The sequence below is a fragment of the Macaca nemestrina genome, chromosome 4, assembly GCF_043159975.1.
Source record: "Macaca nemestrina isolate mMacNem1 chromosome 4, mMacNem.hap1, whole genome shotgun sequence".
Taxonomy (NCBI): Eukaryota; Metazoa; Chordata; class Mammalia; order Primates; family Cercopithecidae; genus Macaca; species Macaca nemestrina.
Genome location: NC_092128.1, coordinates 166996960 through 167013315, shown reverse-complemented (window position 1 = coordinate 167013315; position 16356 = coordinate 166996960). Strand labels below are relative to the sequence as shown.

At 35.7% G+C, this 16356-nt stretch overlaps 1 long non-coding RNA gene across 1 annotated transcript in view; it reads right to left on the bottom strand.

Annotated features, from left to right (window-relative positions):
* The window catches only part of LOC105472829 (uncharacterized), a 56404-nt gene extending 48069 nt beyond the window's left edge, over positions 1-8335 (bottom strand). Inside the window, exons 1-2 of the long non-coding RNA XR_981846.2 lie at positions 8264-8335; positions 8093-8149 (exon numbers count right to left, since the gene is read on the bottom strand). This is a non-coding gene — a long non-coding RNA (uncharacterized lncRNA). The remainder of the gene's footprint in view (positions 1-8092; positions 8150-8263) is intronic.
* Positions 8336-16356: the final 8021 nt, after the last annotated feature.

Sequence of the window (16356 nt, the reverse complement as noted above, 5' to 3'; positions counted from 1 at the left end):
CTCCTTTTTCAGAAGTTCAAGGATAGAGGCCATGTAGCCTGGCATGATTAGCCACAATCAGGTTTTAAATTCTTCATTAATCAATTCATTTGAGATGTTTAAAATAAGTCATTTGACAGTGATATGATGTCACAAATGTTCTCTCTCTTGTATAATCTTATCACTTTCAACAAAGCTGACTTTGAGGGCCCTTTACATTAAATAATGGGACCTCTGAAAGGTTTTCTAAAACACAAATTAAAAGTTCAAACAGCTTCCAGTTTCATTTGTGTCCCTGCAAAGGGCATGAACTCATGCTTTTTTATGGCTGCATAGTATTCCATGGAGTATATGTGCCACAATTTCTTTATCCAGTCTATCACTGATGGGCATTTGGGTTGGTTCCAAGTCTTTGCTATTGTGAACAGTGCCACAATAAACATACGTGTGCATGTGTCTTTATAGTAGAATGACCTAAAATCCTTTGGGTAGATACTCAGTAATGGGGTTGCTGGGTCAAATGGTAATTCTAATTTTACCATCATTCTCAGCAAACTAACACAAGAACAGAAAATCAAACACTGAATGTTCTCACTCAAAAGTGGGAGTTGAACAATGAGAACACATGGACACAGGAAGGGGAACATCACACACCGGGGCCTGTCGGGTGGTAGGGGGCGGGGAGGGATAGCATTAGGAGAAATACCTAATGTAGATGATGGGTTGATGGATGCAGCAAACCACCATGGCACATGTATACCTATGTAACAAACCTGCACGTTCTGCACACGTACTCCAGAACTTAAAGTATAATAATAAAAAACAAAATTGAAATTAAAAAAAAAGTTCAAACAGTAACTTTTCCTGTTGTGGTAGTTTTTCATTTGTACTTAGTCATTCTTAGATATACCATAGAAACTTCCAAGTTATGCTTTAGGATATTGAAAAGTCCTCATTAATTTCTTGTACATTTAGTAAACTTACAATTTAAGAGTAAATTTTGAATATTGAACTCTACACACGTTTGATAACACTCATAATTCCTCTTGTTTCTGCCTCGTTAATCAAGTAACTTTTAGTATTTGTTAATAAAAAGTGACAGATGTAACTATTAAAACAAGTTCAGATTTTTGAGCTAATGAATAAAGGGACTAATGCGTTTTCCAAAGTAGAAACTTGAATCATATGAACGTTGATTGGACTTAGTGTATGCAGAAAAGGAAGAAACCCAGGAAAACTCTAAAAGTTTCAAACATAAGTGGAAGATACTCACTGATGCCAATGCATAAAATAATATAATGATTACATAAAGGGAACTGTAATTACTGGTAAAAAAAAAAAAAAAAAATAGGGACATTGTGAAACCAATTGAATACATGGTTCTTGGGGAAGATCTAGCCAGTAATGTTGAGGAGATCCAGTTGAAAAAATACTTGTTGATTGTTTTTTGTTTTTTTTTTTTGAGAGGGAGTCTCGCTCTGTCGCCTAGGCTGGAGTGCAGTGGCTGGATCTCAGCTCACTGCAAGCTCCGCCTCACAGGTTCACGCCATTCTCCTGCCTCAGCCTCCCAAGTAGCTGGGACTACAGGTGCCCGCCACCTCGCCCCACTAGTTTTTTTTGTATTTTTTAGTAGAGACGGGTTTCACTGTGTTCACCAGGATGGTCTCGATCTCCTGACCTCATGATCCACCCGTCTCGGCCTCCCAAAGTGCTGGGATTACAGGCTTGAGCCACCGTGCCCGGCCTACTTGTTGATTGTTAAATCGGTACTATTAAATGAGTGAACAAATAAGCTAAGAGATTCAGATATTAGGGAAGACTTTCGAAGCATGAGCAAAGAGATTATGGTTGAAGCTCTAGAATGAGCTCACCTGGGCCCATGGTGGAGAAGAACCGATGAAGACCGACTTCAGGAGCAGCAGTGAAGGACTGTGAAAGCAAGAGGAATCAAAACAGAAGCCCAAAGATGGACACCCAGAAAGCGAGAAGAGGGTCAACACAAAGACATGTTTTCAGAGGTCAAGGAAGGAAAAGGTTTCCAACACAAATTAGAGAAGTCATATAAGCCTAGGTTATAAAAAAAGAGGCCCTTGATTTAGGCTGTTATGAGACTTCTGAGTCAGTCTTGGTTTGGGAATACAAATGAGGTTCTTTTCTACGAAGGCATGAATGAGGGGTGAAAAGAACAAATATTTTAAATAAATACCAGCTTAATTAAGAAATCCTTTGACCATTCCTCACCTACCCATCATCTTTTCCAAACCTAACTTACACAATCACCCTGCTGCTAGTCTAGGTTCCGTTCAAAATCTGAGAGATGACTGGCAGCTAAAATCCCGTGGTAACAAATAGAATTTTTAGCGTTTACTGTGGTGGACTTAATCATACAAAATTTACCTTCAAACCATGTAGGATCATTATTCATGCCTCTTTAACTGGTTAAGGCCACCAATAGACTATGCAGGTTTATCGTTCTAAACTCACAAATGGCCACCTCAAACACACAGTCGCACACATGTATATACTCACAGACCCAATACAAAGAAACAACACATAGTAAGAGTTATAGTCCTTGGATATATTTCTATGTCTGCAGTTTTGAGAATTGCTAGAAAACTTTTGAATAAAACATTCAAGACCATAAATTTAGGTAGAGAAAAACTTTCTAGGTAAATACCCTGAAAAAAAAAATGTACTTACGGGAAAATGCCAAACAGAATGTGTTCAAAGTCTCAGCTTATCACTTTTGTAAATAATTTATCCTCTCTACATCCAAATTTCCGCATCTGCAAGATAGTGGCAGTAATACCTGCCTTGTCCATTTGTTCAATCTGTATATTCTGTTGTATTATTCATAAATCTAGCAAATTTGAGAGAAATTTTTTAAAGTTGTCTTTGTTTAATCTTTTGTTTTATTCACAGACTTGGCTAATAAAATGCCCTTAAATATGTCAAACTGTATTTTTATATATAATGCATTTTTATTTCTTTTAAAAATATATTCCCCATTGCCTAATACATATATGTAGATACATATGCATTTTTTAAATTCTTAAGTAATTATCATAAATCCAGCAGATTTACAAATATAGTGAAACTTAAGTTCACTGACTATTGCAGCAGTATTCATAAACTTAATCTCCCATCAACTTAAGAATTGCAAGTCTAAATTAATTGGTCAAATAACACTTTATGTGTGTTACTCAAAAGATAGACTGATCATATTAATTGTTCACATTCATTATATGTATTTAAACCCCTAAACATTGCATTAGTTATTCTCGTATAACATAAGTATAATGTTTATTTTTAATTTGATCATTTAAATATTTTTATATTTTATTTAAAAATTTTCAGTTATTCCTACTAAGGAACCGGTACATCTGGGACTGCAAATACTTGGCTACTTTTCTTATGACCTTGATTTCCTGAATTGCCCTTTATGGCTGAAGTTTCCTCTTAGTAATTTTGCACGCACAGACTGCCCCTGCCCCACTCTACTCCTTGTACATTCCTGACTTGTCAATGCTGTACTCAGAATTGAGGCCAGGTTTATGCAGAGGCCTCTTTTCCCCGTTGCAATAGTACCTAAATAAAATCCAGTATTGCCACTTTAACTACAGTTCACATCTAGTTTTCTTTTATGTAGAAATTAAATTATATTAGATTATTCTGTGTATGCAAAACAGTGTCAGACTCAAATATTTCAATTTCTATGATGGTCTTTTAGAGTTTTTATAATTAAGAAAACACCTCAAGTTTAAATAAAACTAGTAGATCACCGGATGACAACTATTAATGCTTTTTATTCATAATTTCGATTCTATGTCTTGGGAAAACACTACTGCTAGAAAATTCTTACAGCTTTTTTTTTCCTCTTTATCCTTAGAACACTTCTGTATATTGCTCTTTTTCTGAGAGGCTATTTTTGAGATTCAAAAATTAGATATTTCATTTTTCTTGATATCTGGAATGACTCATTTTCTATAGCACTCAATCCTCAAGATTATTTTATCTCATACATTTACGAAAGAATGAAAAGCAAATTTTGTTATGTAACATGTTTTTCAATACTAAATCCATTTGAAGAGCTTCTAGAAAATATTTTCTTTACAAATTAAATTCATAAAGCAATATCAGCATGGCTAATCAATTAAAATTTTTAAAATTTTTAAGTAGTACAAAAAACCTCAATCTTTACCCTACTATAGACTGCAACTTTTAATTTATTAATATCTTTGGATCAAATGATTGGAAAAAATATAAACAAGATCTTAATACAAGTAGTATACAGTGTTCATATTTTTATAAAAATGTATTTTTTAATTTTTGACAAATGAATATTTTAATTAACTTCATTTTTCAATTTAAAATTGAATACAGGCAACCTGGGATAACGATGTTTTCATTACATTGGGTTTTCAAAGCAATTAATCAATAAATTATATAAAACAGAAAGAAGCAAAAAGGATAGAAATAAGATGGTAATTTTTTTTTTTTTTGATGGAGTCTCTCCCTGTCGCTCAGGCTGGAGTGCAGTGGCGCGATCTCGGCTCACTGCAAGCTCCGCCTCCCAGGTTCCCGCCATTCTCCTGCCTCAGCCTCCCGAGTAGCTGGGACTACAGGCGCCCGCCACCACGCCTGGCTAATTTTTTTTGTAGTTTTTGTAGAGACGAGGTTTCACCATGTTAGCCAGGATGGTCTCCATCTCCTGACCTTGTGATCCACCCACCTCGGCCTCCCAAAGTGTTGGGATTACAGGCATGAGCCTCCGCGCCCAGCCTAGATCTTAATTTTAAGTTTCCATAAAACTCCTTGACCAAACAATTAAAACGTATGGAACAAAAATAATTTATCTGGAAATTTTACTAAATTTCTGTTAGATTTTGGCTTTTTTCATAGTTTACATTCAGTACCAAACTCAAACCTATGTACAAATAAGTATGTGTATATTAAATTTCAAATATAAATATTAATAAAGGAAACCTAAGCTACACGCATAAGACATGTTATCAAATTCAAAGTCAGGCCAGGCGCAGTGGCTGACAGCTATAATTCTAGCACTTTGGGGGGCTGAGGCAGGCGGATCACCTGAGGTCAGGAGTTTGAGACCAGCCTGGCCAACACAGCGAAACCCCTGTCTCTACTAAAAATACAAAAATTAGCCGGGTGTGGTGGCAAGTGCCTGTAATCTCAACTACTCATGTGACTGAGGCAGGAGAATTGTTTGAACCTGGAAAGCAGAGGTTGCAGTGAGCCAAGATTGTGCCATTGCACTCCAGCGTGGGCAACAAGAGCGAAACTCCGTCTCAAAAAAAATAAATAAATAAATAAAATGAAGGTCATTCCAAAATAGCACATAAAAGAAGTTTTTACTTTCACTCAGATGTCAAAAAATTAAATTATATGTTTCTATCTATTTATATATCTTCTATTTTAAATAAGGAAATGATTAGTAGAACGTAGAAATCACAAAATATGATTTTAAAGGTTTTGGAACTAAGACCCATAACTTCTCTGTAGCACTGGCATGCATTCACCACTGAAGAGTGGAACTAAGCACATGTCATGCAGTTAAGTTATCAGTAGTATAAATGGGACTTGGGGGGAAAAGTTTTCATTTTAAGTTTGCAGTCTCTACATAGTTCAGTTTTACTGCTGGTTCTAGTTACTCTGAATATAGTGACATTTTTGTGACCCTCCTAAACTGGAGACTATTTTAACACACATGCTGAAAACCACTTAAGAAACCCAGCTACAAAGTAGAGTTTTGAGTAAAATTACACAGGCTGGCCCTTCACAGTACTTTTCCTGCTCAGATATACTGTGCTTTAGCTCGGCAAACCTATTCTATTGTGTGCCTAGTCAATGATATAAATTCTCTTTTCCAGCCATTTTTTTTTAAGCCAGGGGGTAAATTTCTGGGACAGGACCAAATCCAATTACCTATGGAACAGGTGCTATTCTCAGGGAAGGACATCTCTTCTTTACTACATTATATGTAGCACAGAAGTTTTATTGAAGATTACAGCTACTGGGATTCTTTTTCTTTCCTCATAGTTAATTCTACAGGGTTGCTGAAATGGTCATAAAAAGGGAACCGTAGGCTAGCATTTTTGCCATATTCAAAAAGGTAGACCTTCTGATTCTTATCTACAATTCTGAAATCCAGAAAACCTAAAAACAAACATTTTCCACTCAAATCTAAGAATATAGAAATATGCATATATCAAATTTCAAATATAAATAGTAACAAAGACACCAACTATATTTTCAAGATGAACAGCATCATTGGTCAAAGGAATGTTGCTTTTTACTCTGGGTAAATGCAGGGTCACTGATACGGTTTGGCTCTGTGCCCACCCCCAAATCTCATCTCCAAATCCCCCCACATGTTGAGGAGGGAGGGACCTGTAATCCCCACTGTCAGTGGAAGGAGGTGATTGGATCACGTGGGTAGTTTCACACATGCTGTCCTCATGATAGTGAGTGAGTTCTCACAAGATCTGATGGTTTCATGAGGCAGTTTTTCCTGCTCTTGCTGTCCCTCTCTCCTGCCGCCATATGATGTGCCGCCTTCCCCTTCCGCCAGGACTATAAGTTTACTGAGGCCTCCCCAGCCATATCAGTCAATTAAACCTCTTTTCTTTATATTTATTTGTTTATTTTTTTGTTTTGAGACGGAGTCTCGCCTGTGTCGCCCAGGCTGGAGTGCAGTTGCGCAATCTCAGCTCACTGCAAGCTCCGCCTCCCGGATTCCCGCCATTCTCCTGCCTCAGCCTCCGGAGTAGCTGGGACTACAGGCGCCGCCACCACCCCCGGCTAATTTTTTGTATCTTTAGTAGAGACGAGGTTTCACCGTGTTAGCCAGTATGGTCTCCATCTCCTGACTTCGTGATCCACCAGCCTCAGCCTCCCAAAGTGCTGGGGTTACAGGCGTGAGCCACCATGCCCAGCACCTATTTTCTTTATAAATTACCCACTCTGTCATTACAGCATTATGAAAACAGACTAATTCAGTCACAAAAAAAAGAGAAAAAAGAAAAGAAAAAAAAATCTGCAAAGAAAGTGACATCATTTGATTGGAGTTTTAAAAGAACAGATTGAAAACAGACTGTGTAAGTAAAGGGACAGAAAGAACGGTTGGAAGACTACTGCAGCTAAGACAATAGATGTTGATGATGATTTAGACCAGGATAGAGGCAATGAGCAGAAGACGTGGTTTGATTATGGCTATTCGGTATTTTAAAAGATCTAACTGGCTTTCCTGATGAAGAGTATGTGGAGTGAAGAAAAAGTAATGGACTTAAGGATGATTTATTTTATTTTGGCGGGTGGTGGGGGGCGGTCTGAAAAGCTATTTTTAGGCCCTCAGGCATCCACTCATGTGAGCATCTCATCGGGTTCAGTGTGATGTTAAAACTTGCATTATGTTTGTGCCACAGACATCAAAATCCAAGCCAGTTACTTCACTGACACTCAGCAGAGGGAACACTGATCTGGTCCAGTAGTTCAGCTTTCAAAAGAAATGCTAGATTTACTGAGAGATCAAATGGGTTGCATTTTCCAGGAGACTGGATGTCTTTCAACGGTAGTTTTACAATAGGAAATTTTTACCCAACATTGATTTTAGAATCTTACAGCCATGCAAGATTCAAAGAATAAACAGTGCTTTGTAATTCCAGTTGATGTATTTTCCCTTGACTAGATTGGTAAGAGTTTCAAATGTTATTTTTATATATTCACTCATCAAATTATTATTTCAAAATTACAATGCAAAGAAAGAAGATTAAAACACATGTCCTTCTCTAAAGAACTTTACGAGGATGCAAAAACATCTACAAAAATAACTAAACGATTAATAAGAATTATAGAAATAATTTATTAAGGTAGTTAATGTGATTTTTCTTCTGGTTAGTGGGGTTAGATTAACTACCTCAGGAAGAAAGCATTTTCTTGTGGGTGTGTTTATATGTATGTGTTTTTGTAACAGAGGAATCACAAATAAAAATAATCATAGTAATTTTAAAAATGTTGAAAGCTTAAAAATTAAAACTTTCTTTTTAATTTTAGCTAAAAGCTGTAACAAAGAATAGTATATATTTAAACTTACCACTTAGCTCAAAATAAACTTTTGAAGGAGAGGGAGTCCTGATTATCCAGATAAGCCCTAATGTAATCACAGGGAAGAGAGAGTAGAAGAGAGATTTAGGTGAGAGTCAGAGAAAGATATAATGATGTCTGCAAGGTCTCAGGGATGCAATATGAGAAAAACTCAACTCACCTTTTCTAGCTTTGAAGCGGGAGAATAGGCCCAGGAGCCAAGGAAGCCTCTAGAAACTGAAAACAGTAAGGAGGCAATGTTTCCCTAAAGTAGAAAGGAATACAGCATTGCCAACATCTTCATGTTAGTCCAGTAAGACCTCTGTTGGATTTCTCACCTGCAGAACTCTAAAATAATAAATTTGGATTGCTTATGCCCCCTGATAAATTGTTACAGCAGCAATGGGAAACAAAAACAAATATCCAAGGGAACATCTCTGTAGAAGCTAAAACAAAGCAATACTTGCCTACCTATTAATCAAAAAGGGAAAACATTTAAAATGTTATTTAAGTCTAGGCTTTTAGAGATATGAAAGCAGGATATGACAGGAAAAAATAAAAAGTAATTAAAAACATAAGAAAGTAAAGTCTTGTCCTGGAAACATTTCAGTTTTAGATTTACAACTTAAGTTGGAGTACAGTGTATTAAAAGAGTATAATATAAGATTAATTTAAAATATTAGAAGAAACCAAATATGGAGCACTTTGCTTAGCATGGAAATTATTACTTTATTCTGGGAAGCATGAGTTAAAAAAAAAAAAAAAAAAAAAAAAAAAAAACCTAAAAAAATCAAAACATAACCCCAAAATCTCAGAGAAGAGAAAAATCTACATCATCTATGTATCTATCTATCCATCTATCTGGCTATCATATAAAATATTTCTCTATCCATCTATCATCTTCCTAAAGTCTACATCCATCTACTATTTTTCTAAAATCTACACCTGTCATCTATCTATATCTATTATCTATCTATCTATCTATCTATCTATCTATCTATCTATCTATCTTTAAATACAGATTCTAACACATGAGAACATGTAGGTCTTTGTTTTGGATGTCGAACCATGGGAACTATTGTAAATATGTAAGGAAGTACAAATTGATAAACTTTGTGATTTTGAACTGCATTGAAAATATTACAGTCCTCTCATGTAAATATATATGTATTACAATGCAACTGTATTGCATATCAAGAATTATGCAGTAATGCATAAGAGAGAAGAAAGGGAAAACTATTTCAGTATAAATGACCATATAATCAGCATGGTTGATGGCAAACGATGCTTCTATCCTGAGGCTACTAAGTTCTTAACATATAGTTTCTGGGTTTGTTGTCATGTGTCTGGCTTGAGCATCCCCACCTTAAAAACAGAGGTTTCAAATCAGAGACATCTGCTAGAATCAAGAATACCTTGTTTACTAACCTTAGTACCATGGAAATACAGCTCACCTGTTATTGAGTTGCTATAATCAGAAAATAATATTTGATTGCATTGAAAAGCAAAACAACAAAAACGTATCAAGGGTATCATGAAATCAAAAAAGCACAAAAAGAAGTAATTTCCATTATAATTTTTTGGTCCATACTCTCTATTTTAAATTGAGAACAAATGCTAATAATGAAAGGATAAAATATTGTTTTAGACTCTTAGAAGAAAGGACTTTAGATCTGAATGATAGTACTGTGCCAACATTACATTTCACTATAAATAATGCTTAATATTAGAAAATTCATAAGATACTCTTAATAAATCTAAAATACCTTTCTTTGGGTTTTGACCAAATGTGACCTTTTATTTTCTTTTGCTATTCATATTTTTGGCAAGCTTGATCAGAGACAACATTCTCATAGTAAGAGAATACATACCCATATGTCTATTCATAAAATATAATATATTCCAACTACAAATAATGTGTTCCTAAGTGAACTGAAATGTGCACTATAAACATGGCATTGAGCTTATATTAAGACCATTAGTAAAAGGCATTGGTAAACTTCTACTTAACAGCTGATTTTCTTGATACTCCTTTGTGTGTTGTTAATATCAGCACTCATAACTACTAAACATATGCCATCCATAGGCAACTTTTCTAGATTAAAAAAAATGTGTGCACAAAGGAAAGGAAACCAACATTTATTGCTGGTTATTGCCTTTATACAACCTTGTTTTACTTAGTCTTAGCTCTCTTCCCATGAGATTATAAGTACTCCTTTATGTTTGAATGAAGATATTGAGATTGAAAGCTTCACAAATTAGCCAATGGGTTAAGTGGGGAATGTAGGATTCAATCAATACCTCTTTGATCCCAAACTGTAGAATTTTTTTCTTGGTATAAAAACATGTTAATATACAGACACTTGATAATATCTATCCTTGCAAGTGCTTCGATCATTGGACAGTAATCATTCAAACACTCTTTTTATTATCTGATACTTAAATTCTAGAGCCATTTTCTTCTCTCAGTCAACTCATTTTCATTTGTTATGTTAGATTTTTATTTTTGTGTATGTGTGATGTTTAATACAATTTAAGATTCTTGTGTAAAATCTCATAAATTTTGAATCAGTAAGTCTAGAGGGTGGTCAAGAATTCTTCACTGTAGATATCCCAGGGGTTTCTGATGCAGATGGTCTGTGAACCACAGCTTGGCAAGCCCTGCTTTGAGATTAGTTCAGATTTGCCTTTCTGAGGAAGCCTACTTTGATCCCATAAGCCTAGATTAGGTGTCTTTTTGCATGTTTCTATAGACATGTATGGGGATGTATTCGGAGCACTTATCACATGAAAACTGTAATGTTTTGCTTGTTATTGGTCATGTGCATTCATGATTAGAATCTGTAAATACAAAGACTGCATACTTCTAGTCTTTTCTTATCCTGTTGGTAGACACTCAGAAAATATCTGATGATTGAAATAATGTAATAGTTGATAGCATCCACAATCATTGGAAAATTCAGATACAGTCTTGAAGTTCAAATTACAGAAAAGCTTGCCAAAAAAAAAAAAAAAGGGAAAGAAATTTAGAAAAAAAATGGCCTCATGAGAAGATGCCACTTCTCCTATGTAACAGTTATGGGATGAACTTCGTGTCCTGAACCCAAGTTCACCATGAACACTAACACTCAGCCTTGTAACAACTACCATTCCCTCTTCTATGTTAGCCTCATAACAACCTCCAGATACCTTTGCCATTATCTCCTCTAGTAAAAGCTATCATTTGCAGAGCTTGTTCCCTCATGTTACCAACTTTCAAATAAAAGTTTCATTTAGAACTTAGGCCACATGCCTGAATTTTAGTTGCAAGGAAGATTGGAAATTTGAGTTTTTTCTTCTAGTTTAAGGGCAGGACAAGTCATGCCCACTGTATCAGGTGAACAGTTTTCTAAAACTATTATGTGTAACTATTATTATGTGTAACTAAGCCTGGAAATTTGAGTTCTTTCTTCTAGTTTAAGGGCAGGACAAGTCATGCCCACTGTATCAGGTAAACAGTTTTCTAAAACTACTGTGTGTAAACTATTATATGTAAACCTATTATGTGTAAGACATTGCTCCAGGCTCTGGAGACAGAGCTGTTTTCCACACTCAAAGAGTTCAGGTTCCATTTGGTTTATCAATTATAATAGTAATCCTACAGGCTGCTGAAGTTTTTGAATACCTACTTGATATGGAATTGGCACATTCAGATAATAATAAGGAAAGTAAATTCTCCAAAATTTTGATTCACTTTAGAAAATAGATTTAAGGAACACACCGGCATATAAAGATAAGGCTCTTTCTTGGCTAATAATATTTTAATAATATTTTAAAAGGCAAACATAAGGCCGGGTGCGGTGGCTCACACTTGTAATCCCAACACTTGAGGAGACTGAGGTGGGCGGATCACCTGAGACTGGAAATTTGAGACCAGCGTGACCAACATGGAGAAACCACACCTCTATTAAAAATACAAAATTAGCCAGTCGTGGTGGTGCATACCTGTAATCCTGGCTACTTGGGAAGCTGAGGCAGGAGAATCACTTGAACCTGCGAGGTGGAGGTTGTGATAACCTGAGATTGCACCATTGAACTCCAGCCTGGGCAACAAAAGCAAACTCCATCTCAGGAAAAAAAAAAAAAAAGGTGAAAATAAAAACTGGGAATGATTGACAATAAAAATTTATGGCTAGAATTGAAGTTATTGGTATAAAAAACGAGTCAGATGAAAGTTATTTAAATGAGTTCAAATACAATTCTAGACCTTAATAAGGACATAAAATGCCTAGAAATTCAATAAACAGGGCATTCAAAATATTCACAGTGCATATCTGAATATAACTCAAAATACAACTACAACAACAATCCATAATTCTATTTTTAGTTTATATATATAAATACATTACACATGCATTTATATAAACTATATTCTTGAGTATCCATGGCAGTTTTTATAGATTCACTTAAAACTTCATAGGATATTGATGAGTTAAATATATTTCACATGATTTCTGCTCACCTTTTCCAAGTTATGAAAAAAATGGTCTATAAGAGAGGTTTTGCTTTTATTATCAAGACAGGTATCTGGGACTCATGCTTTATATCAACTTATTTCAAAAATCCCACATTAATTTATCACCTATTCATTTTACCTGTAAAATATTTTTAACGTTTTATTTCTACTCATCTTCACTGGAAAAGTCATTCTATTAAAACAATGAGCTTTTTCCCATTTTCATGATCCCAAATTTGGTCTTCCGCTGGTAGATCACAAGTTTACGTAATTCTTCTGCTTCTATTTTTCTGCATGCCTCAGTGAGATGTAGTTGAATGCCATGCCTTGGCCTATAAGGCTCCTATTTTCCCACCTTTATTTTTTGGCACATTCTGCTTCATTCTCTCTCCCTCAGCCTTAATGAGGCTTATTCAATTTCTCAGGTGTCTGAAACTCTTGCTCACCTTACAGCCTTTGCCCACAAAGTACAGATTTTGGGGCTTGCTTCTCCACCCCATCTCTGTTTCCAGGTTTTTTGTTTTCGTGTATTTGGGAGATTTTTGACAGAGTCTCACTCTGTCACCCAGGCTGGAGTACAGTGGCACGATCATGGTCCACTGCAGCCTTGATCTGCTGGGCTCAAGCAATCCTCCCACCTCAGACTCACAAGTAACTGAGACTATAGGCATGCATCACCACACTTGGCTAACTTTCCAATTTTCTGTAGAGATGGGATTTCCCTATGTGCTGGTCTCGAACTCCTAGGATCAAGTGATCCCCCTACACTGACCTCCCAAAATGCTGGGATTACAGGCATGAGCCACCGTGCCTGCCTTTGCTTCCAGGTTTTGATTCCACATCTTATCAACCAGAGCAGAACTCATACTTCACCACTAAATCACCAGTCCCTAGCCCTTTGTTTTTTCTCTGGCTTCTGATTCTTTTCTAGCATTTATCATTTCCAAATTAACGTATGTGTGTTTGTACGTGTATGTGCATGTGTGTATGTATGTGTAATGTATGTGTATGTGTGTTTACTTGTTAGTCATCTGTCTCTCACACTGGACTATAAGCTCCATGAGGCCAGGAACTGAGAGATTCTATTTTGTTTACCACTATAGACAGTAGTGGCACAGTGCCTGGCAAATAGCAGGAACTCAGGAATTATCAATTAAATAAATGGATGATAGAATTTTGTTATAGATAACATAATAATACTCATAGGTAAGAGTAGGTGAGTAAAATAAATATGTATCAAGAAGTCTTTAGTCATTTCATATCTCAAACTCCTTTGTTTCATCTTCCTGAGAAATCTGAAAGTATAGGTTATTCATGAGTCTTACCTCACTATCACTTATAGTAATGAGATATCAAATACTGGAAGGAAACAAAATATAAAACTATAAAAAGAAAAAGAAAACACACATTTTCATTAAAACAAAAAGAATGCAAATGTATTTCTTCTAAAACACATTTTCTACTATAATAAAAAAGACATTGATTCTGGAATAAAAATAGGTTCAAATTTCTGACACAGCCTCCTTAAGAAGTTTAAGAAGTTAATTCTTTATGATTCTTCTGCCTTCAGTATAAAATGAGATTAATAATTCCTGTTCCACATCTCTCACTGGATCATTGACAGCATTTAAACAAACCTTGCATTTTATGCATTATTTATGTTTTATTACAAATATTTTATGATACTTATGTCTGCTTGACTATAGCTAAGTGCTGGTTTTCCAATAGATAACATAATTTATATGAAATGTACTTAAACCATAACTACTTTATGACTAATGAATAGAAAACAAAGCAATATGGCATGGCTAGAATAACTGGGAAGACTAACCTATGGCCCACCTGTTGTCTCATCTGTCAGCCAACTAGCCTGATCTTGTTCACAGGGATCCAAGAAGCCAAGCATAAATCTGCTTTGTGATGGTACCACAAACCTTCCACCACATCTGGTTGATCAGAGAAAGTCACAGAATTTAGGGTTGCTGAAATAGACACCACTCCTTGAGAAGACAAGACTAAAACCATGGCGTAAAGGGGGATAGAACCAGGGAGGAGAAAAATGATGGCCATTTTTATCTACAATGTATCATAGCGGGTAACAAAGAACATATGATTTGGAAATCAAGAGGTGATTCATCACATAAACAGAACTAAAAACAAAAATCACATAGTCATCTCGATAGATGCAAAAAGGCTTTTGATAAAATTCAACATGCTTTCATTTCCTGGACAAACTAGGCATTGAAGGAACATTCCTTAATATAAGGGCTATCTATGACAAACCCATAGCCAATGTCATACTGAATGGGTAAAAGCTAGAAGTATTCCTGTGAGAACCAGAACAAGACAAGGTTGCTCACTCCCACCACTCTTACTCAACATAGTACTGGAAGTCCTAGCCAATCAATCAATCAATAGAAAGAAATAAAAGGCACCCAAACAGAAAGAGAGGAAGTCAAACTATCTTTGTTTGCAGATATAATTCTCTACTAGAGCACCACGTAGTCTCTAGACAAAAACCCCTTCAGCTGATAAACAACATCAGCAAAGTTTCAGGATACAAAATCAATGTACAAAAATCAGTAGCATTTTTAGAAATCAATAATGTCCAAGCTGAGAGCCAAATCAAGAATGCAATCCCTTTGGGAGACCGAGGTGGGAGGATCACAAGGTCAAGAGATTGAGACAATCCTGGCCAACATGGTGAAACACAGTCTCTACTAAAAATACAAAAATTATCTGGGCGTAGTGGTGCATGCCTGTAGTCCCAGCTACTTGGGAGGCTGAGGCAGGAGAATTGCTTGAACCCGTGAGGCAGAGGTTGCAGTGAGCCGAGATCGCGCCAATGCACTCCAACCTGGGCGTAGAGCGAGACTCCATCTCAAAATAAATAAATAAATAAATAAATAAATAAATAAATAAATAAACAAATAAATAAATAAAGGAATGCAATCCCATCCACAATAGCCACCAAAAGGGCTAAGTATCTAGGAATACAACTGACCAGGGAGGCGAAAGATCTCTATAGTGAGAATGACAGAGCATTACTCAAAATATAAGAGATGATGCAAACAAATGGAAAAATGTTTATTCAATAAATCTTGCTCAGATAACTGGCTCATCATTTGCAGAAGATTGAAAATGGATCCCTTTGTTACACCATATACAAAAATCAAACTATCAACACAGTAAATAGACAAGCTACCGAATGGGAGAAAATATTTACAACTATGCGTCTGACAAATATCTAATATCCAAAATCTATAAGGAACTTAAACAAATTAAAAAGAAAAAACCTCATTAAAAAGTGGTCAAAGGTCATGCAGAGACACTTTCCTTAAGAAGACATACAAACAACCAAAAAGAATATGAAAAAGTATTCAAAAGCACAAATCATTAGAAAAATGCAAATTGAAACAACGAGATACCATCTAACACCAGTCAGAATGGCTATTAAATGGTGAAAACATAAAAGATGCTGGAGAGGTTACAGAGAAAAGGAAATACTTATGCAATGCTGGTGGGAATGTGAATTGGTTCAGCCATTTTGGAAAGCAGTGTGGCAATTTCTCAGAGAACTTAAAACAGAATTTTATTTGACCCAGCGCTCCCATTACTTGGTCTATAAACAAATAAATGTAAGTCATTCTACCATAAACACCCATACATGTGGATGTTCATTGTGGCACTATTCATAATAGCAAAGACATGGAATCAGCCTAAATCTCCGTCAATAGTAGACTGGATAAAGAAAACAGTGGAAAACATAGTACATATAC